Source organism: Ovis aries, chromosome 13, assembly GCF_016772045.2.
Source record: "Ovis aries strain OAR_USU_Benz2616 breed Rambouillet chromosome 13, ARS-UI_Ramb_v3.0, whole genome shotgun sequence".
Taxonomy (NCBI): domain Eukaryota; kingdom Metazoa; phylum Chordata; class Mammalia; order Artiodactyla; family Bovidae; genus Ovis; species Ovis aries.
Genome location: NC_056066.1, coordinates 2,802,365 through 2,825,240, shown reverse-complemented (window position 1 = coordinate 2,825,240; position 22,876 = coordinate 2,802,365). Strand labels below are relative to the sequence as shown.

General features: G+C 41.8%; 1 protein-coding gene across 2 annotated transcripts in view; it reads left to right on the top strand.

The window, feature by feature from the left end:
* Nucleotides 1–10,590: 10,590 nt before the first annotated feature.
* Nucleotides 10,591–22,876, top strand: part of PAK5 (p21 (RAC1) activated kinase 5) — a 423,702-nt gene continuing 411,416 nt past the window's right edge. For both annotated transcript variants that reach the window (XM_042230412.2, XM_012188115.5), the window contains exon 1: nucleotides 10,591–10,708. The gene's annotated coding sequence lies outside the window, so the exon portion shown is untranslated. The remainder of the gene's footprint in view (nucleotides 10,709–22,876) is intronic.

Here is a 22,876-nt window from a genome sequence, read left to right as displayed (position 1 = left end):
CTCAAGAAAATTAGAGATACCAAAGGAAAATTTCATGCAATTTGGGCACAACAAAGGACAGAAATTGTATGGACCTAACAGAAGCAGAAGATGTTAAGAAGAGGTGGCAAAAATACACAGAAGAACTATACAAAAAAGATCTTCATGGCCCAGATAACCATGATGGTTTGATCCCTCACCTAGAGCCATACATCCTGGAATGTGAAATCAAGTTTGTCTTAGGAAGTATCACTATGAACAAAGCAAGTTGAGATGATGGAATTTCAGCTAAGCTATTTCAGATCCTAAAAGATGATGCTGTGAAAGTGCTGCACTCAATATGCCAGCAAATTTGGAAAACTCAGCAGTGGCCACAGGACTAGAAAAGGTCAGTTTTCATTCCAATCCCAAAGAAAGGCAATGCCAAAGAATGTTCAAACTACTGCACAATTGCTCTCATCTCACACGCTAGGATAGTAGTGCTCAAAATTCTCCAAGCTAGGCTTCAACAGTACATGAACCATGAACTTCCAGATGTTCAAGCTGGATTTAGAAAAGGCAGAAGAACCAGAGATCAAATTGCCAACATCTGTTGGATCACTGAAGAAGCAAGAGAGTTCCAGAAAAACATCTACTTTTACTTTATTGACTGTGGAAGCCTTTGACTGTGTGGATAAAACAATGTGTGGAACATTCTTCAAGATATGGGTGTACCAGACTACCTTACTTGCCTTATGAGAAATGCATATGCAGGTCAAGAAGCAACAGTTAGAACTGGGCATGGAATAACAGACTGGTTCCAAATATGGGAAGGAGTACATCAGAGCTGTATATTGTCACCCTGCTTATTTAACTTATATGCAGCATGCATCATGCAAAATACTGGACTGGCTGAAGCACTAGCTGGAATCAAGATCGCCAGGAGAAATATCAATAACCTCAGATATGCAGGTGACACCACCCTTATGGCAGAAAGTGAAGAAGAACTAAAGAGCCTCTTGATGAAAGTGAAAGAGTCGAGTGAAAATTTTAACTTAAAACTCAACATTCAGAAAACTAAGATCATGGCATCTGGTCCCATCACTTCATGGCAAATAGATAGGAAAACAATGGAAACAGTGATAGACTTTATTTTGGGGGGCTCCAAAATCACTGCAGATGGTGACTGCAGCCATGAAATTAAAAGATGCTTGCTCCTTGGAAGAAAAGCTATGACCGACGTGGACAGCATATTAAAAAGCAGAGACATTATTTCGCCAACAAAGGTCCGTCTAGTCAAAGCTATGGTTTTTCCAGTGAAGGCTGGACTATAAAGAAAGCTGAGCACCGAAGAACTGATGCTTTTGAACTGTGGTGTTGGAGCAGACTCTAGAGAGTCCCTTGGACTGCAAGAAGATCCAACCAGTCCATCCTAAAGGAGATTAGTCCTGGGTGTTCATTGGAAGGACTGATTTTGAAGCTGAAACTCCAATACTTTGGCCACCTAATGTGAAGAACTGACTCTTAGGGAAAGACCCTGATGCTGGGAAAGTTTGAAGGCGGAGAAGGGAATGACAGAGGATGAGATGGTTGGATGACATCACCGACTAGACGGACATGAGTTTGAGCAAGCTTCGGGAGTTGGTGATTGACAGGGAAACGTGGTGTGCCTCAGTTCATGGGGTCACCAAGAGTCAGACATGACTGAGTCACTGAACTTTACTGATGATTATCATTCTTCCATTTGATCATGTCTTCACCATTTTTGAGAATTGCTTTTTAAATTTACCTCTATTGGATAAGGGCCTCCCTGGTGGCTTAGCTGGTAAAGAATCAGCTTGCAATATAGGACACCTGAGTTTGATCCCTGGGTTGGAAATATCCCCTGGAGAAGGGAAAAGCTACCCACTCAAGTATTCTGCCCTGGAGGATGTCATGAACTGTATAGTCTGTGCAGTCACAAACAGTCGGACACTACTGAATGACTTTCACTTTCCCTTTCTTTTTTGTTGGGTAAATTTCATGATAAACTAGTTTTTTATTTCTTTGTTTAAAGTTTATATCTGGTATATATCCTAATGTGTTGTATGTTTGGGAACAATGGACTGTTGCCTTGAAAACCTGAAGAACAGCCTGACTAGGCAAAACTTACCTTCCTGGGTCACTGTTTCTTCTCAGAGCACATTCCCTCAGGCATTATATGATGCTGTGAAGCAATCTAAGGCAGCTTGATTTTCCTTTTCTTGTATGTAAATTACCTTTTTTTGCCTGGATGCAGCAAAGATGATTTGCTTGTGAAATTCTATAACTTCACTAGAGTATATTTCGACTGTGTTCTTCTGTTCAGCAGATTTAAGACTTTTTATTTCAGGAGAATATCTTGTATTACAGAAATCAAAACAAAAATTGGTCAAACAAAAATTTGACTAATTTTTCTATTCCATTTTATTCTGTGTTTGTTATTGTTTGTTTTGTTTTCAGCAAAATTTGTGCAAACTGGTGCCCTGGTATATGAAAATAAATAAAAACCTCTAATGTGTAATGTCTGTCAATTTATGTGGTGTGAATACTCCTACAGTGGTTATTACTTTTAATTTTTTTGTTTTGTATTGGAACATAGCCAATTAAACAATGTTCTGACAGTTTTAGGTGAACAGTGAAGGGATTCAGTCGTACATATACATGAATCCATTCTCCCCCTGAATCCCCTCCCTTCTGAGTTGCCCCATAACATTCAGGTCATTGCTGGCTACCCATTTTAAGCATAGTAGTATGTACATGTCCATCCCTAACTCCCTAACTATCCCTTTTCCTCACCCTTCTCCCAGGCAACCATAGTTTGTTCTCTAAGTCTCACAGTCGTTAATTTTAAGCTACCAATGTGATGTCATTGAAAATGAAGTTAGGAATAGGTATGTCTAATCAGCTCTTGCATGCGAGTGCAAGCCTACATGGGTGCACGTGTTGGCTCTCCTTTGTTCGACTTCTACATAATTTTCCTACAACTGACTTTATATTCTTTCTTGTGGTTAAGAACTATCCATCTATCACTGAATTTCAGCTGTGTTTAGTCTTATTTCTCTCTCTTTTAAAAATCTTTTGGATAGTTTAATAATTTCCTTTTTATTTCCCTCTGAACTCTGCCAGTTTCCCTTTCATTTTGGTCATGATGTCTCTTCTTCAAACCCTTGTATTTAAAAAATACAATTTTTTAAAATCATATTAACTTTCTTTACTTTAGAACTTTGGGGAAATATTTGTCTGAACTTTTATCTGTTTCCTTGGCAGTAATTCTTCTTCAGATACATATTATTCTTTTTATATATGTTTCTTGAAACATTCATTCCTGTCCCCTATTCTTTCTGACATGCCCCTGCCCCCCACCCCCACCTCATTATCTAAGCACATGTCTGGTTCCTTTCTGGAGTCCATGCTGATTTCTTTATAATTGTGATTCATCTTTGGTGGATTCTAGCTCTCTGTTCGGAGAAGGCAATGACACCCCACTCTAGTACTCTTGCCTGGAAAATCCCATGGACAGAGCAGCCTGGTAGGCTGCAGTCCATGAGGTCACTAAGAGTCAGACACGACTGAGCAACTTCACTTTCACTTTTCACTTTCCGGCATTGGAGAAGGAAATGGCAACCCACTCCAGTGTTCTTGCCTGGAAAATCCCAGGGACCGGGGAGCCTGGTGGGCTGCCGTCTATCGGGTCGCACGGAGTCGGACACGACTGAAGTGACTTAGCAGCAGCAGCTATCTGTTGCTGAATACATAAGGGAAGAGAGTGAGCTGGGGCAGTCAACCTTGATTCCAGAATTCAGTCTTAATCTTCTCAACCAATTGATTAGTTTCTCTAACTCTCAGACACATCTTTTCATGGTCTTTGGTGTTAATCAAGTTGGTTGAGGTTCATTTCTCATGAAACATTCACAGGTATTTAGCTTTATTATACTGAAAAACAGACACTTCTAGTTATTATTATTATTTTAATCTTTACTTTTTGACCATGTGGCACATGGGATCTTAGTTTCCCAGCCAGGAATCAAATGCACACCTCCTGCAGTAGAAGCAAGGAGTCTTAACCACAGGAGCACCAGGTAAGTCCTCTTAGTTATTACTTAACAGTTATTTTCCCCTCCAAAATTACAAATACAGATTTTTATAGTAGATGAAATTATGTCTTAAGTGTCAGAGAATGAGTGCATGCCAGCTCAAGAGATCATAATTAATCATTTCACATGCAAAAAGTGTATACAGCCAGATACTTAAATAGACAATGTACTTCTGTTGGTTCACAAACTTTGGAGCTCTTGGGTAAAATCTGAAAATGACTCCCCACTCCCATAGGCAAGGAGAAACTGAAGAAAAGGGCAGACCAGTCCAGATTGTTAATATTGGTAGGTGGCAGATTTTAAAACCAAGGGAATTTACATAAGAGGCTTGTCTTGAACACCACAAGATGAGCAGCACAGGGGTCATTAGTTGTGGCATCATGGCTTGACTTCTACCTCTGCCCAACGATGCCCACTATATCTCCCACTCACACATCTTGGTACTTAATTAATATCTTGCCTGCTAGACTCTAAAGAAATGATATTGTATGTATAAAAAGTAAACCCCTATGCAATGCAGTATTTATAGAAATAGTATTATTATTCATTTATAATAGTTTACCTTGCATAACTCCTAAAACAATTGAGCCAACTAACAATAATTATAGTATTTAACCAGTAGACATAGCCACACAAAGACAAGCTTTATATAGGACAGGAAATGATTGAAGTTCAGTACTTCAAAACAAAATTTTAATTGATGTCAATCAATCACAAATAAACAACACCTCTATAAAAATAATTTCTGACTTTTGCCTCTGCACAAGAACACAGAAGAGAAGGTAAAAAATAGGAAATATTTATGCAAATAATGATGGGAGTGGGGGTGGTAGGTGGGCAGTTAAGGTTAAGTGTGTGACTTCAAAAATCAAGGAATCAATTTAAAGATGCCTATCCCAGTGAAAGGGATAAAGAACCTGCCTGCCAATACAAGAGACAGAAGAGTCGCAGGTTCAATCCCTGGGTTGGGAAGATCCCCTGGAGGAGTGTATGGCAACCCATTCCAGTTTTCTTGCCTGGAGAATCCCATGGAAAGAGTAGACTAGTGGGCCATGGGGTCGCTAAGAGTTGGACATGTCTGAAACAACTTAACACACATGCACATTGTTTTAAATAGAAAAGCAGGGTATATTTCTCCTTTATACATTGTTGTTCAGTCACTAAGTCGAGTCCAACTCTTTGCAACCGCATGGACTGCAGCACACCAGGCTTCCCTGTCCATAACAAATTCCCAGAGTTTACTCAGACTCATGTCCATTGAGTCGGTGATGCCATCCAACCATCTCATCCTTTGTCGTCCCCTTCTCCTCCTGCCCTCAATCTTCCCAGAATCAGGGTCTTTTCCAATGAGTTGGCTGTTTGTATCTGGTGGCCAAAGTACTAGAGCTTCAGCATCAGTCCTTCCAATGAATACTCAGGGTTTATTTTCTTTAGGATTGACTGGTTTGCTCTCCTAGCTATCCAAGTGACTCTCAAGAGTCTTCTCCAGCACCACAGTGGGAAAGCGCCGATATTTCAGCACTCAGGCTTCTTTATGGTGCAATTCTCACATCCATACATGACCACTGGGAAAACCATAATTTTTTCTTCCAAGGACCAAGTGTCTTAATTTCATGACTGCAGTCACCATCTGCACTAATTTTTGAATCCGAGACAATAAAGTCTGTCGCTGTTTGAATTTTTTTCTCCATTTATTTGCCATATACAAATATTTATCATTTAATTAATGCATTTTAGGTCGTGCTGGATTTTCTCTGCTCCGAGTGGGCTTTCTCTAGTTGCAGTGCCCAGGGGCTACCTTCACTGTGGTGTCCGAGCTTCTCAGTGTGGTGGCTCCATCTGCTGTGAGCACAGGCTCTAAATGCACGGGCTTCAGTAGTTGCAGCACAAGGGCACATTAGTTCTGGCTCCTGGGCTCCAGAGAGCTTGGGCTTAGCAGTTGCAGCATGTGGGTTTTAATTGCCCATGGCATGTGGAATCTGCCCAGACCAGGAAGTGAGCCCATGTCTCTTTCATTGGCAGGCAGATACTTAACCACTGTACCACCAGGAAAGTTGCTATATATAGGAATATTGAGGGAGAAAATGATTCATCCATTTACCATCAGTCAGTCAGTCAGTTCAGTCACTCAGGCGTGTCCGACTCTTGCAACCCCATGAATCGCATCACGCCAGGCCTTCCTGTCCATCACCAACTCCCAGAGTTCACCCAAACTCATGTCCATCGAGTTGGTGATGCCATCCAGCCATCTCATCTTCTGTCGTCCCCTTCTCCTCGGGCCCCCAATCCCTCCCAGCATCAAAGTCTTTTCCAATGAGTCAAGTCTTTGCATGAGGTGGCCAAAGTACTGGAGCTTCAGCTTCAGCACCAGTCCTTCCAAAGAACACACATTCTGATCTCCTTTAGAATGGACTGGTTGGATCTTCTTGCAGTCCAAGGGACTCTCAAGAGTCTTCTCCAACACCACAGTTTAAAAGCATCAATCCTTTGGCACTCAGTTTTCTTCACAGTCCAACTCTCACATCCATACATGACCACAGGAAAAACCATAGCCTTGACTAAATGGACCTTTGTTGGCAAAGTAATGTCTCTGCTTTTGAATATGCTGTCTAGGTTGGTCATAAATTTCCTTCCAAGGAGTAAGCGTTTTTTAATTTCATGGCTGCAATCATTATCTGAAGTGATTTTGGAGCCCCCCAAAATAAAGTCTGACACTGTTTCCACTGTTTTACCATCTATTTCCCATGAAGTGATGGGACCAGATGCCATAATCTTCATTTACTGAATGTTGAGCTTTAAGCCAACTTTTTCACTCTCCTCTCTCACTTTCATCAAGAGGCTTTTTAGGTCCTCTTCACTTTCTACCATAAGGGTGGTGTCATCTGCATATCTGAGGTTATTGATATTTCTCCCAGCAATCTTAATTCCAGCTTGTGCTTCTTCCAGCCCAGCGTTTCTCATGATGTACTCTGCATAGAAGTTAAATAAGCAGGGTGACAATCTACAGCCTTGACATACTCCTTTTCCTATTTGGAACCAGTCTGTTGTTCCATGTCCAGTTCTAACTGTTGATTCCTGACCTGCATACAGATTTCTCAAGAGGCAGGTCAGGTGATCTGGTATTCCCATCTCTTTCAGAATTGTCCACAGTTGATTGTGATCCACATAGTCAAAGGCTTTGGCATAGTCAATAAGGCAGAAATAGATATTTTTCTGGAACTCTCTTGCTTTTTCCATGATCCAGCGGATGTTGGCAATTTGATGTCTGGTTCCTCTGCCTTTTCTAAAACCGGCTTGAGCATCAGGGAGTTCATGGTTCACGTATTGCTGAAGCCTGGCTTGGAGAATTTTGAGCATTACTTCACTAGGGTGTGAGGTGAGTGCAATTGTGCGGTAGTTTGAGCATTCTTTGGCATTGCCTTTCTTTGGGAGCAGAATGAAAACTGACCTTTTCCAGTCCTGTGGCCACTGCTGAGTTTTCCAAATTTGCTGCCATATTGAGTGCAGCACTTTCACAGCATCATCTTCCAGCATTTGAAAGAGCTCAACTGGAAATCCATCACCTCCACTAGCTTTGTTTGTAGTGATGCTTTCTAAGGCCCACTTGACTTCGCATTCCAGGATGTCTGGCTCTAGGTGAGTGATCACACCATTGTGATTATCTTTGTCGTGAAGATCTTTTTTGTACAGTTCTTCTGTGTATTCTTGCCACCTCTTCTTAATATCTTCTGCTTCTGTTAGGTCCATACCATTTCTGTGCTTTATTGTGCCCATCTTTGTATGAAATGTTCCTTTGGTATCTCTAATTTCTTGAAGAGATCTCTAGTCTTTCCCATTTTGTTGTTTTCCTCTGTTTCTTTGCATTGATCGCTGAGGAAGGCTTTCTTATCTCTTCTTGCTATTTTTTGGAACTCTGCATTCGGATCTCTGCTTATATCTTTCCTTTTCTCCTTTGCTTTTCGCTTCTCTTCTTTTCACAGCTGTTTGTAAGGCCTCCCCAGACAGCCATTTTGCTTTTGCATTTCTTTTCCATGGCGATGATCTTGATCCCTGTCTCCTGTACAATGTCACGAACCTCCATCCAGAGTTCATCAGGCACTCTGTCTATCAGATCTAGTCCCTTAAATCTATTTCTCACTTCCACTGTATAACATAAGGGATTTGATTTAGGTCATACCTGAATGGTCTAGTGGTTTTCCCTACTTTCTTCAATATAAGTCTGAATTTGGCAATAAGGATTTCATGACCTGAGCCACAGGCAGCTCCTGGTCTTGTTTTTGCTGATGGTATAGAGCTTCTCCATCTTTGGCTGCAAGTAATATAATCAATCTTATTTTAGTGTTGACCATCTGGTGATGTCCATGTGTAGAGTCTTCTCTTGTGTTGTTGGAAGACAGTGTTTGCTATGACCAGTGTGTTCCCTTGGCAAAATTGTATTAGCCTTTGCTTTGCTTCATTCTGTACTCCAAGGCCAAATTTGCCTGTTACTCCAGGTGTTTCTTGACTTCCCACTTTTGCATTCTAGTTCCCTGTAATGAAAAGGACATCTTTTTTCAGTGTTGGTTCTAAAAGGTCTTCTAGGTCTTCATAAAACCAACTTCATCTTCCTCAGCGTTATTTGCTGGGGCATAGGCTTGGCTTACCGTGATATTGAATGGTTTGCCTTGGAAATGAACAGAGATCATTCTGTCGTTTTTGAGATTGCATTCAAGTACTGATTCCTGTTTTGATATGGCACATACTACATTGAGGGTACTGAGCAAATGGAAAACAAATATTGTTAATGGAAAACAAGATAAATATTATACCATTAATTAGAAAACTGTTTAGAGTTATTAAGTGTAACAGGGTACCAATAGATATAAATGTTTATTTTTAATTTGATATCACATACTGTGTCACTAATTCCTGAGGGTATTTTGGGGGCAGCTAAGGCAGATGTGTGTGATGTCTTCATTTCCAAGGTTGACAATTCATGAATGCTTTTGTGAATCTCTCTCACTATAGCCTTGACAGCAAATATTTTTTAAATTTGCTTTTAATTAGAGGATAATTGCTTTACAATATTGTGTTGGTTTCTGCCATACAACAACATGAATCAGCTATAGGTACACACTTGGCCCCTCCTGCTTGAAGGGGCACCTCCACCTCCCACCCCATCCCACTCCCTAGGCTGTCACAGAGCTCGTGACTGAGCTCCTTTATTACAGCAACTTCCCACTAGCTATCCAGTCTACATGTGGCAATATATATGTTTCAGTGCTACTTTCTCAGTTTGTCCCACCCTCTCTTCCCTACTCTGTCCACAGGCACTGAATATTTTTGACAATGCTGGAGCCTTCAGGGATTGGGAAGGGAGTGGGCAACCCAGGGATTTAAGATGAACTACAAGATATCTTTGCAAGCTTCAACCCAAACATCACTCATCTGAAAGCCCTGTCATCTTAGGTAAACACCCTATTCTTACCATGGTCTGTCAGTCTACTTAACTGGCAAGCCCAGCCTTACCATTCGATGCCCAATAAATTAACATTTTGATGCCCAGTCTAAGTTTTTGTCCCAGATCAGGAAAGGTTGGGAACAGCCAAGGCAGGTCAGGTGGTTCAGACTTGAGTAGAGGCTCAACTGGCAACGAGTGTGCTATCCAACTAGCAAAGAGAGCATGACAAGGTCCAGCTTTCCCTAAGGCTCAAATTCTAAGTCAGAAAGTAGCCCGTTTGTGTGGGTGCTCAGAGTTCAGTGCTACTGAGATTCCTTCCAGGGTTGGGCACAACATCCCGAGGGTATCTTCACCTGTTAGACGCCAAGCCGTCTGTAGGTCGAGCGGCTTCTGTGGGAGCCAGAGAATGTTTCTAGGCTGGCTGCTTGCAGGAGGGCCACCTAAAGGTCACAGGAGAGGGATTCTCTAGATCTCGGCTGCTCGACGTGGTCAGAGGAACAGCGACATCAGCATCCCCTGGGGGCTTGTTCAGCTTGTAGATCTCAGACCCCAGTCCAGAGCAAGCGACTCCGAATCTGCATTTTAATCCCTAGGCACCTTGAAGTTGAAGCAGCAAGGTTCCAGGTGGTAGCACCAAGACTAGCGGAAGGACCTTTCTCTCGGCCCCGCCCTCTCGCCCTTTGCTCTCCCCTTAAGCTCTGCACAAAATTTCTGCACAGTGTGTATGAGGAGGGGGCGTGCAGGAGCTGCCCGTGGAAGGCAGAGGGAAAGTGGGATCAGATCAGCGAGAAGGGCTTTCTCCAGTTCAGATCCCACGGCGTGAGACACTCCCCCCCCCGCCCCGCGCAACCTCTCCACCCCCGCCCCCCGCCCCCCGCAGCTGCTACTGCCAGCCTCCCTCCGGCAGCCACGAAAACCCGGAGCAGCTGCGCGCGCTCCTGCAAAGTCCTCCCAGGGCGAAGCCGGGCAGCTGGGCATGCTCAGTAGCTGGGGGAGGCCTGGGTGGAGAGTGGGAAGCTGTGGCTCAGCCTCCGGCCCCTCCCGCCGGCCCCCGCCCCCTTTGCCCCTACCCAGCCCGTAGTAGTTGCCCGGCGTGCGCCCGGGGAGACCGGGAACATGGCGCTCCGAGCGATGTAGCTGCGGAGGAGGAGAAGGGGACGCGTCTCTGCCGCCGTGCTGACAGCCAAGCCACCAGGTAGGCAGGCGCGCCCGGCAGGGCTGCCCGGGTGGGTACGGGCGCCGGGAGGGGCGCTTGCGGGGATGCGCACGGCGGGACCTCGGCACCTGGCTTTGCCGGGAGAGGATGCGAAGCGGACATCTGTGACAGCGCGCGATTGTGCATCTGTTAGGAGATGCCAAAGGCTGGGGACCGACTGGCTGAAGGGGATGGATTCGGGAACCGCCCCCCGCCCCCCACGCCCATGCACTGCCATCCAGCCTGGGCTCTCTGCGGGTCAAATAAAGGGTAGTTCTTTTCTGCTGAGCAGGAGGGCATGGGGGAGATACCAGAATACCAGTCCTGGGAATGCGCTGGTCCCCCGGACCGCGGGCAAACCCAGCACCGGCTCTTTGTGTATACAGCCCCGCACGCCGGGGGTGCCGCGGTGCCTGCTTCTCTGAGGAGTGTTGGACATATTGCCAGGGAAGGATTCCCGTTTGGTTTTTGTCTCTTGACAGGTGTAGATTGGAGAATGCAATAGCTCAGGCTTTATGGGACTGTTTTCCTTTGTTACTTGCCTTGGTGTGTGCGTGTGTGTGTGTGTGTGTGTGTGCGTGTGTGTGTGTGTGCGCGCGCGCTCGCGTGGTGGGTTGTAATGGAGAGAACTTCTGCTCGTGGGCACGGGTGTGGACAGAGCGTGGAAGAGAATCTCGGTTCCAAACTCTCGTCAAAATTGCCTGCGATGTTAACCTCCTGGAGGATAAACTTGAAAAGTCCAGAGATTATCAGTGCCCAGGTTGAAGGAGAAGCATATTGGCCATTCTTGAACCTATGTGTGCATATCGGGAGCTTTAAACCTGGGACGCAGGGTAATTCCACATTAAATGTCAATTAAGGGAATTTGAAGCATTGGGATGTTATCTATAGTGGTCTTCTTCTTCTTCTTCTTCTTTTTTTTTAAAGGCCAAATTAATAAAGAAAAAGAAAAGTTGGCACAAAGCCAGAAGACAGTGTCGTCGTTAATAGTTAATGACAGCTTTAGAAGGATAAATATACTTTTGGGGAAATCAGGAAACCAGGTGTTCCAGAGGGTTCCACCAAAAAATAGATATAGGGTCTTAGGTAACTCTCAAAACCTCTCAGAGCATCCTTTTCCTTTCTAGGGTTTGGTGGCAGGTCTTACTTGAGTCCAGATGAACCACACCACTTTTTAGAAGTCCCCCCTACACTAGAATTCTATGAAATTGAAACTGCATAATAACAGCTTTGCACCTTACATTTGTATGTCTGATTTATTCAGACCTACAACTCACTGAGTTAAGGAGGAAAGGTAAATTTAGAATGTGCTTTTATTTTTTGATTTGTAAAGGACAGACATCTGTGACTATGAAGTTTAGACACACTTCCCTCCGTGCTTACAGTACTTATTTTTATCGTCTCTTTAGGTGGCAAGAATGAGTCAGTATCATCAAAATGAAATGGGAGAAACTTGAGAAAAATGCATTTAATTAAATTAAAACCATAAGTGTCCAATCTGGTGATAATGCCTTGACTTCGAATTCATATGTGCAAAGCAGAAGCACTGCTGATGGGAGCAGTAGAAAGTGAACCTCACTGATAGCACTGGGTTATATGGTGCTTCTCTGTGAATGGGGAAAGTTGAATTGTACTAGATCCCTAAATTTGTTAACAAATGTGTGAGAGAACTGCAGACATTGAAAACACTTTGTGCCTCTCCTCTGTCATTTTGCTAAAATGTTGCAGGTGTGAGAGGCAAGTGTTCTGGGATCTCATCTTGGTGGTGAGACAGTTGGGTTTGAGCTCTGACTCTTCCCTATTTAGCTTTGTGATCTTGAGCAAGCTATTTAACTTTCCCAAGCCTCACTTTCCTCAGCTGTAAAATAAGCCTAGAGGTAAGACTTAACCTAAATTGGGTAGAGGTATGGTTTACTTATAAAACACAACCAGTGGTGGTGATCATTATCAGAGGAAGGAAAACGGATGTTTATTCAACATATACTCTATGCCCTGTATTAAGCTAAATAAGTTCAAATGTCTGATCTCATTGAATCTTCCCGACTAGAGCCTGTCAGTCACAAAGAGTCAGACGCAACTTGGTGACTGAACAACAAACAGATGGCTTAAAATGGCAGAAATGTATTCTTTCACAGTTCTGGAGATTAGAAATTCAAAATCAAGGTTTACTCAAAGCCATTCTTTCTTGGAAGCCTCAAGAGGAGGATCTTTTCTGGCTTCTCCCAGTTTCAGGTAGACCCAGGTATTCCTTGTTTGGGGACAGCATAACTAATTTCTGCCTTCATCTTCACACTGTGAAGTTCCCCCATTTATAAATATGGAGACCATTCATATCGGATTTAGGACCCATCCTAATTCAGTGAGACCTCAACTTAACTTGACGTCTGAAAAGATCCTGTTTTGTAATCAGGGCACATTTTTAGGTTCTGGTTGGGCATGAATTTGGAGGGAACTCTATTCAGCCTTGTATAACCTATGATAGGTATTTAAGGACAGTATTAGTATTATGTCACTATCAGTAGGATGTAAAGATAAAATAGTATGGATTTTGAAAACACTTTAAAGGTTATTTAATCCGGGCAATATATTTGAATTTTTATATACCCAAACATGATAGAGAAAAACAGTATTCAGAGGTACCTCATTTATACAAATGTCACTTGTCTAGAAACCAAGGTAATCTAGGGTTTCAATCTTAAACAGGTAACATAGCTGATATACCCTGGCCTAGATGGATTAGTTAATGTTTGCCTTCCTCCCTTTTTGCTTCCCCACCAACACAATGCAAACAGAGAGTAGAAAACCATACTAAACAACAAAAATAACAGTCACAAAAATTCACCAATCTTAACACCTTTCTAATCTTTCTTATCCTGGTAAATGGCACCACTGTCCAGGGTGTTGCCAGAAACTCAAAAATCATCTCTGATGCCTCTGTTCCCTTTGTCCTCCAAACCAAAAACTATCACCAATTTTTTTGCAAGTTCTGTTTTCTATATCTATCTATAAACTCTTGATATATTCTTGTTTCCATCCTCACTGTTTGCATTGTGTTGGTGGGGAAGCAAAAAGGGAGGAAGGCAAACATTAACTAATCCATCTAGGCCAGGATATATCAGCTCTGTTACCTGTTTAAGATTGAAACCCTAGATTACCTTGATCTCTAGACAAGTGACATTTGTATAAATGAGGTACCTCTGAATACTGGTTTTCTCTGTTATGTTTGGGCATATAAAAATTCACCTCCATCAAACTCCAAGTTGTTACTATCTTTCGTTTGGTCCACTAGTGGGGCTTCCTACAAGACTCCCGGTTCCCAGCTTGGGCCCGCCCATCCTTCATCCAGAACAGGTAGAATCATGTCAGTCCCCTGCAGAAGATTCATTACGTACCTGGGACAGTTTCCAGACATTCTTGCTTGTCTCCTCCCGGGCACCTCTTCCTCTTACCGCTGTCATATGGATCTGTTTCTTGAACATCCCCCATGCTTTGCCAGTTCAAGCTGTACTCACTTGGGTCTCCTTGATCTCTTTTCCTCATGAACCCAAGTCTCTCATCGCCTTTCTCCTTTTCTTCTATGGCACTGAAAATTTGCAGTTTCCCATTTATTTGTTTGGCTATTCATTTAACTTCTGTAAACTCTGTGATGGGCATTTGTTTTGTGTCTTTCATGTAGAAGATGCTTCGTAAATGGTCAATGAGTGGAGGAATGAATACTCTTCCTCATAGCATTTTTCTGTGCCAACTTAAAGATACGATATTTTAGAAACTATTTTCTTTACTACCTATATAAAAAGAGCAATTTAGAACTCATTCTGACTTTGAGAGTACTCTTGGCTTTAACAAATGCATTTTGAAGAACTGATTTCAAGTGAGCAGTTAAGAATGAAGTCAAAATAGTTTTTGGCAACTAAGACTTTTGTAAAAATGTCAGTCAACAAATATTCAAATATTTCAACAAAATATTCATTGGACATTAATATTTTCCATGCCTGGAGAACGAAATGGCAACCCACTCCAGTACTCTTACCTGGAAAATTCCATGGACCGAGGAGCCTGTAGGCTACAGTCCATGGGGTCGCAAAGAGTCAGACCATGACTGAGCGACTTCACTCACTTATGCTTGGCCCTAGGAAGATAATGGTGAACTAGACTTAGCCTTCTAGAGATTAACAATAAATAATCCTAAAAGGTAATGATAATATTATTTATTTAACTTTTGTTATGTGCTAGGTTCCCTTCCTAGGGGCTTCCCTGCTGGCTCAGCTGGTAAAGAAACTTCCTGGAATGCAGGAGACCTGGGTTCGATTCCTCAGTTTGGAAGACCCCCTGGAGGAGGAAATGGCAACCCACACCAGTATTCTTGCCTGGGAAATCCCATGGATAGAGGAGTCTGACAGGCTACAGTCCATGGGGTCGCAAAGAGTTGGACCCGACTGAGTGACTAACACTTTCCCTTTTCAAGTTCTCTTCCTTCCTTACTCTTACTTATTACTACAGATGGCTCTCCAGTCTTTCCCAATAATACAGAAGCCAGATTAGATGCATGACAAATACTTGATGGATTAATAATTAAATACTATTATCCTGATCTTTCAAAATAGGGAACTTAGGTTTATCTGAGGAAAACAGAATCTGCTCATATACGGAAGTGCATGCAATTGCTTTCTGAAGATATCTAGGTTTGGACCCTGTTCTACTTTAAAAAGTATCCTACCTATTGTCTCTAGAGTTAAAATAAGAGACAAATTGCTGTCTACGTGAGGATAGGTTCCTGGTGTATTTCTTTGTCTTCCACAGTTGTCAAAATTCTTAATCACCAGCTGGATTGTTTTGTCTGTCCTGTTTAATCCAAGTGAGAAGTGACTTAATATCTTTCATTTAGAGGACATTTTCATAGTTTTGAATAGCAACACTGAGTACCCGAGGGAAATGGAAGTGGTCCCATATAGGAACACAGGTTATATTTTGCATTTCTAGTTTGGCCTCAGTTTTATGTTATTTTAGTAGTTGCAAAAAGGTATTTTTTTAAAATAAATGAAAGTATCATTTAATGCATATGCTTAAGTATTACTTTTTATCTAAGCAAGAAAAAAGTCAGACATTGTATCTTAATTTTGTTTAAAAGTGATGGATACACAGTTGACTCAACTGAAACTTAAGAAACCAATAAGAGGGTTCAGTAAAGTGGTTGGTTTATAATATACATGTTCAGAAATCAAGGATTACCTCAAATGCTAATATTTACCAACAAAGAAAAATACAATAGAAAATGATTCTGTTTATGAATCCATTCAAATATATATTATCTAAGAAAATTGGAAATGTATATAAAATACCAATACTTGGGGGAAAAAAGTATCTAAGGACTTATGTAGGAAAGCTATAAAATTTTACTTAGACACATAAAATCAGAAACAAATGAACACTTGCGTTAGTTTTAGAAAGATAGATATTTGATATGGTCATTTTTCCATGAACAATTATATATTTTTATTGTATTGAGATTTGGAAAAACTTGTCAAAGTGATTCTAATATTCACTTGGAAGAATAACTGTATGACAATAGTCAAGAAAAATTTGCAGAGGAATTTATATGGAGGTTGGGGTGGGTTGCCCTTCCAGAAACAAAAATGAATACAGTCATTGAACTACAATCATTATAGCAGAGTAGTACTGGTGTAAAAATCAATAGTTAGCTCAATGGAATAGAATAGATTGCAAAGAGACTCAGGTAGTTTTTGGAAACAGAACTGCGATGGAGAAAGCATTTTGAAACAGGAATATTTGACCAAAGAATAAAGCAAATTGGCTTAGTATACAGAAAACATTCAACTAAGAACCTCTGTTTACATGACTCATTAGACTAAATTCCAAATTGGAAAGTTCATTTGCCAGATGAGAAAGTCAGAAGAAAATATTTAATAATTTTAGGGAAATGACTTTTTAATATAAAATTAATGGAAAGAATCACAAAGCAAAATATAGATTTGAATATATTTTAAACATTTGCATGCAAAAAAATACAGTGTAAAGCAAAAAGTAATTATGAAGAAAAACGTGGACACCAAGCATAACAGAACAGTTAATGTAATAATCACACTGAGGAGCTCTTAGATATCAGTAAGTAGAAAGTAACATGCCAACAAAATTGTCCACATACCTGAATAATTCAAAAGGAAGAAAAAGGCTAACATACATATTTAATATTCGTACTATTAATCACAGAAATGGAAATTGAAATAAAAGTTATATGCTATGTTTCATGGGTTAAACCAGCAAAATGTATATATGTATATATAGATTAAAAAAAATATTCAGTAATGGCAAGGATGCAGAGAGAAGGACATTTGCGTTACTATTGGTGGAAAAATTATACATTAGTTAGTGTTTGCTAAAGAAGTAGATGCAGACAAAAGCTTACTTGAGGATTGTTATAATATTCTGAAATAATAAAAAAATGAAAACAATCTATATAAAAATTATATAAAAATTGGAGGTGGGTTAAAGCTATTTTGAAGTTTCCCTTTACGTAGAAGAAAGAAAGAGCAGCCTCCAAGTGGCAGGATTTCACTGATTAACAAAAAGTGCCCCCAAATGTGGGAGACAGCATAGGGTAACCTGCTTTGCAAAGTATTAATATTTTAAACCACGTTAAGAAAATAAAAGCCAGAAAGTGGTCATCAACTGTCTCATCACTGCATTAAAAGTAAAGCTCTTTTAATTTTTCCCACCATGCCAAAATAAATAAATAAATAAATAAACCTCAGAAAAACAAGAGGAACAAAATCTAGTAAGGTTTTAAAAGAATAAATTTAGTCATGTGAAAACCAAAATAAAATAAAGTCCCCCAAATGATAGACTATGCCATGTATTAAAAGGAGTCATTTCAAAGATTATGTAATAACAAAGAATAGCTTTCACAACAGTTTTAACTAGAAATAACCAAATGTACTGCTGCATTACAATGATATGTATTTCAGGAATATCACATATAGATGCATGAAAACTGGAACAAAAACAAAATTAGGCAGTGTTTGGACAGTAAAAATATGTATGGCTTATCTTTTTCATACCTCCCTGAATTTTTCAAAATAGAAGAACTGTAAAACAAAAATCTTTGTGACCAAGATAATCATGATGGTGTGATCACTCACCTAGAGCCAGACATCCTGGAATGTGAAGTCAAGTGGGCCTTAGAAAGCATCACTACAAACAAAGCTAGTGGAGGTGATGGAATTCCAGTTGAGCTGTTTCAAATGCTGGAAGATGATGCTGTGAAAGTGCTGCATTCAATATGGCAGCAAATTTTGAAAACTCAGCAGTGGCCACAGGACTAGAAAAGGTCAGTTTTCATTCAAATTCCAAAGAAAGGCAATGCCAAAGAATGCTCAAAACTGCATAATTGTACTCATCTCACACACTAGTAAAGTAATGCTCAAAATTCTCCAAGCCAGGCTTCGGCAATATGTGATCTGTGAACTTGCAGGTGTTCAAGCTGGTTTTAGAAAAGGCAGAGGAATCAGACATCAAATTGCCAACATCCGCTGGATCATGGAAAAAGCAAGAGAGTTCCAGAAAAATATCTATTTCTGCTTTATAGGCTATGCCAAAGCCTTTGACTGTGTGGATCACAATAAACTGTGGAAAATTCTGAGAGAGATGGGAATACCAGACCACCTGACCTGCCTCTTGAGAAACCTATATGCAGGTCAGGAAGCAACAGTTAGAACTGGACATGGAACAACAGACTGGTTCCAAATAGGGAAAGGAGTATGTCAAGGCTGTATATTCTCACCCTGGTTATTTAACTTCTATGCAGAGTACATCATGAGAAACGCTGGGCTGGAAGAAACACAAGCTGGAATCAAGATTGCCAGGAGAAATATCAATAACATCAGATATGCAGATGACACCACCCTTATGGCAGAAAGAGAAGAAGCGCTAAAAAGCCTCTTGATGAAAGTGAAAGAGGAGAGTGAAAAAGTTGGCTTAAAGCTCAACATTCAGAAAACAAAGATCATGGCATCTGGTCCCATCACTTCATGGCAAATAGATAGGGCAACAGTGGAAACAGTGTCAGACTTTATTTTGGGGGGCTCCAAAATCACTGTAGATGGTGACTGCAACCATGAAATTAAAAGATGCTTGCTCCTTGGAAGGAAAGTTATGACCAACCTAGATAGCATATTCAAAAGCAGAGACATTACTTCCAACAGAGGTCCCTGTGGTCATGTATAGATGTGAGAGTTGGACTGTGAAGAAAGCTAAGCACTGAAGAACTGATGCTTTTGAACTGTGGTGTTGGGAGAAGACTCCTGAGAGTCCCTTGGACTGCAAGGACATCCAACCAGTCCATTCTAAAAGAGATCAGTCCTGGGTGTTCTTTTGAAGGACTGATGCTAAAGCTGAAACTCCAATACTCTGGCCACCTCATGTGAAGAGTTGACTCATTGGAAAAGACTCTGATTCTGGGAGGGATTGGGGGCAAGAGGAGAAGGGGACGACAGAGGATGAGATGGCTGGATGGTGTCACTGACTCGATGGACATGAGTTTGGGTGAACTCCAGGAGTTGGTGATGGACAGGGAGGCCTGTCATGCTGCAATTCATGGGGTTGCAAATAGTCAGACACGACTGAGCGATTGAACTGAACTGAATGTTGTTTTATGAGTAAGAAAAAAAATTCACTGTTTTTCAAATATGGTGATGATACATATTTAGGTTATAATAACTCAGTATGTGCACTCAAGATTAACTCTTATGTCAGGGGCTTTGCCAAGTGTATTGGCAATGACTCTTAGTTCGCATGCAAATGAAAGAAAGTCTAGTAAAGAAAGAATTTACTAGAAGGCTCTCAGATAACTAAAAGAATTGCCAGGAATGGGAGTGTACCCTCAAAACAACCACCATCTCCTCCCAAGAAACAGGCTTGCAAGCAAATCAGAAGCTAGCCAGCTTTAGAGTCTAAATATCATGGATTAGAGAAACAGGCCCATGCACGAGGGGTTACCTGGGCTGGGCCCCAGTCCGCTGTTTTTTGTACTTAGGGCTTGGCCCCACTCCTCAGGCCACAATTCACTTGGCATCACAGAGGGGAAGGCACCTTGATTGGCAGTCCCATGGTCCTCTTTCTGCTGAGAGAACCAAAAAAGATGGGATAGGAGGTCAATGACCCATAACAAACCAAACAGAAAGAATAAAAATGCCCATTAGCCCAGGACTTGGAGGCCAACAGGGTTGAATTGCAGGCCTCCACACCTCCCCTGCAGAGGGTACAGCTGCTGAGATGGAGATTCACAAGGAGCCCAAGGTTTATGGTATTGTGTGCATGTGGTGCCACACATAAGAGATGCAGTTTTCTCCTGGAGTCAGCAGGACATGTCCTGAAGAAGCTGGCTTTTCAGATTTGATCTTCATATATGGGTTGGTTTTTGTTTTTGTAAAATATTTATTTATTTGGCTGCTCATGGTCTCAGTTGCGTCAGGCGGGATCTTTAGTTGTGGCCTGGGAACTCTTAGTCGCAGAATATAGGGTCTAGTTCCCTGACCAGGGATCGAACCTAGGCTCCCTGCACTGGGAGCTGAGGCTTAGCCACTGGACCACCAGGGAAATCCCTGCACAGGTATTTTGAAGGGAAGATACTATTCTCAAGTGAAACCAAAGCCAGTGAAAGGATGCTCCAAAGAAAACAGTTTAGCAGAAACAAGAGGTATATTTGGAAATAGATGGAACACCAGCACAAGTCTAGGCTTCTTTTTATCTTGAATTAGCTTAACTCTGAGCAAGTCTTTTAGTCATGTTTGAGTTTTAGTCAGTCAGTTCAGTCACTCAGTCGTGTCCGACTCTTTGCAATCCCATGGACTGCAGCATGCCAGGCCTCCCTGTCCATCACCAACTCCCGGAGCTTGCTCAAACTCATGTCCATTGAGTCAGTGATGCCATTCAACCATCCTCTGTCATCCCCTCCTCCTCCCACCTTCAATCTTTCCCAGAATCAGGGTCTTTTCAAATGAGTCAGTTCTTATCTATTTGTTTATTTGTTTATATGTTTGAGTTTAGTCCACTATGAATGATGGGTTCTGAGGTCAAATAACTTCTAGTGTGTGCATGTGTGCTAAGTCACTTCAGTTGTGTCCAACTGTTTGCGACCCTGTGGACTGTTGCCCGCCAGGCTCCTTGGTCAATGGGATTCTCCAAGCAAGAATACTGGAGTGGGTTGCCATGCCCGCCTCCAGGGGATCTTCCTGACCCAGGGATCGAACCTACATCTCCTGTGTCTCCTGTATTGCAGGCAAATTCTTTATTGCTGAGCCACCAGGGAGCCCCCTAACTTTTGGTGAAAGTGAAAGTGAAGTTGCTCAGTCATGTGTCCAACTCTTTGCTATCCCATGGACTGTAGCCTACTAGGCTCCGTCCATGGCATTTTCCAGGCAAGAGTACCAGAGTAGGGTGCCATTTCCTTCTCCAGGGGATCTTCCTGACCCAGAGATTGAACCTAGGCCTCCCAAATTGTAGGCAGATGCTTTACCCTCTGAACCACCAGGGAAGCAACTTTTGGCATGTAATACTAAAAAATCACCCATAAATCAATCTATATTCTTCTTGCAGTTCTCATCATACATAGGACATGGCTGTGGTTGTGCAGGTAATTTAATGCCCAGGTTCATGTTGCCTTTATAGCTTTTTATAACCTTTTTCCTGAGGAGAGGACACTTGCAAATAGGATGCAAAAAAAAAAAAAAGGTAATTATTCTTTAATTGCACTAAAAACAGGAGATCTTAAATTACCAAGGGATCCCCTGGATACTGTATAGTAAAGAGTTTACCTGCTGTGTTCTCCCACCTCTTGGCACCTGTGCAGCCAAGCCCCCTGCACTCAGAGCCCACCTTGGCCCCCACTGGACCCTGCTTTGCATTCCTGGGACCTCAGACTTCCCCTCTTAGGAGGCTCTGGGGCCCAAGACAGGCCAAGGAAGGATTGTTTATTAGTGAGAGGTGGGATGCAGCTCGTAGTCCACATACAGAACCTGAAGCCTGGGGCAGAAGGAGCAAGGCGATGGGACAAGAGACTGGGACCCATTACTTAGCCGTGTTCTGGGATCCCAGGCTTCTGAGTTGAAGCCTGAGTTTCTATATTATTTTGAAGGCATATTTGTCTGACTAGGTTTATAGAACCTACTTAACAATTTTTGGCTTGGTTTATCGTATTTAAGGCCTAGTGTGCTGCAGTTCATGGGGTCGCAGAGAGTCACACATGACTGGGTGACTGAACAACAACGACATCATATTTGAATATTTAGATGTATAGTCACTGAGACTCCTGGTGCTGTCGTCCTCTCCAGTGTCAGGATTGCACCTGCTCAGGTAACTGTTTTAGAAAGGCCACACTAAGTTATGCACACATATACACGCACACACAACTTGCTGCTCATGCAGTAGCAATGTAGATTATAAGAAAAGCAGCTTGCACTCCTGTGGTTGTACTTAACATGTTGAAGAAGATATGTTAAACCCTCATCCCAGTATTTTACCTGTGAATCTTAATCATCCTGAAAGCTCTATAAAGTAGGTTACTCAAGGCAAACAGTCATGCAGAGGAGTCAAACCCTTCCTCATCTGGGTCCAGTGTCCACATAGACTGTTGCATACAGCAAGCAACTCAGTAGATTAAAAGTTTTGTTTGGCCTCCTTGAACCTTCAGTAATTCAAGAGTCACTGGATTAATCACCCCACTTTGACTCTGAAATGCATTTGACTCTGCAGTGACTCTGCATTTCGGTTCATGCAGGTTTCCTTAGGAAAAGGGCAAGAAATGCCACTCATTGCCTTGCTCTCTTCAGTATTATGATTAAGGGAATGATCAAAACCAGGAACCAATATTTGGTTGTGTGTATGAACAAACAAATTTAATTTACAGTTTAAACCAGATGTCAGCTCTGGAATTCTTTCAGTCTTCAGGGAAGTTGCCATTTGTGTCCTTGATGATGAGGATGAATGGGCAGAGAAGAGTCCCTTTGTCTTTCCTGTAGAGCACAGTTGATATCCCCAAGCTTCTCTTGCACCCCCATCCAACTGTACCGAGATGGCTTTCCCCAACATTATTGGTTCCGTCACTCTTTTAATCAATTACAGATGGGGGAGGGTGGGGGCAAGCTCAGGTGTTCA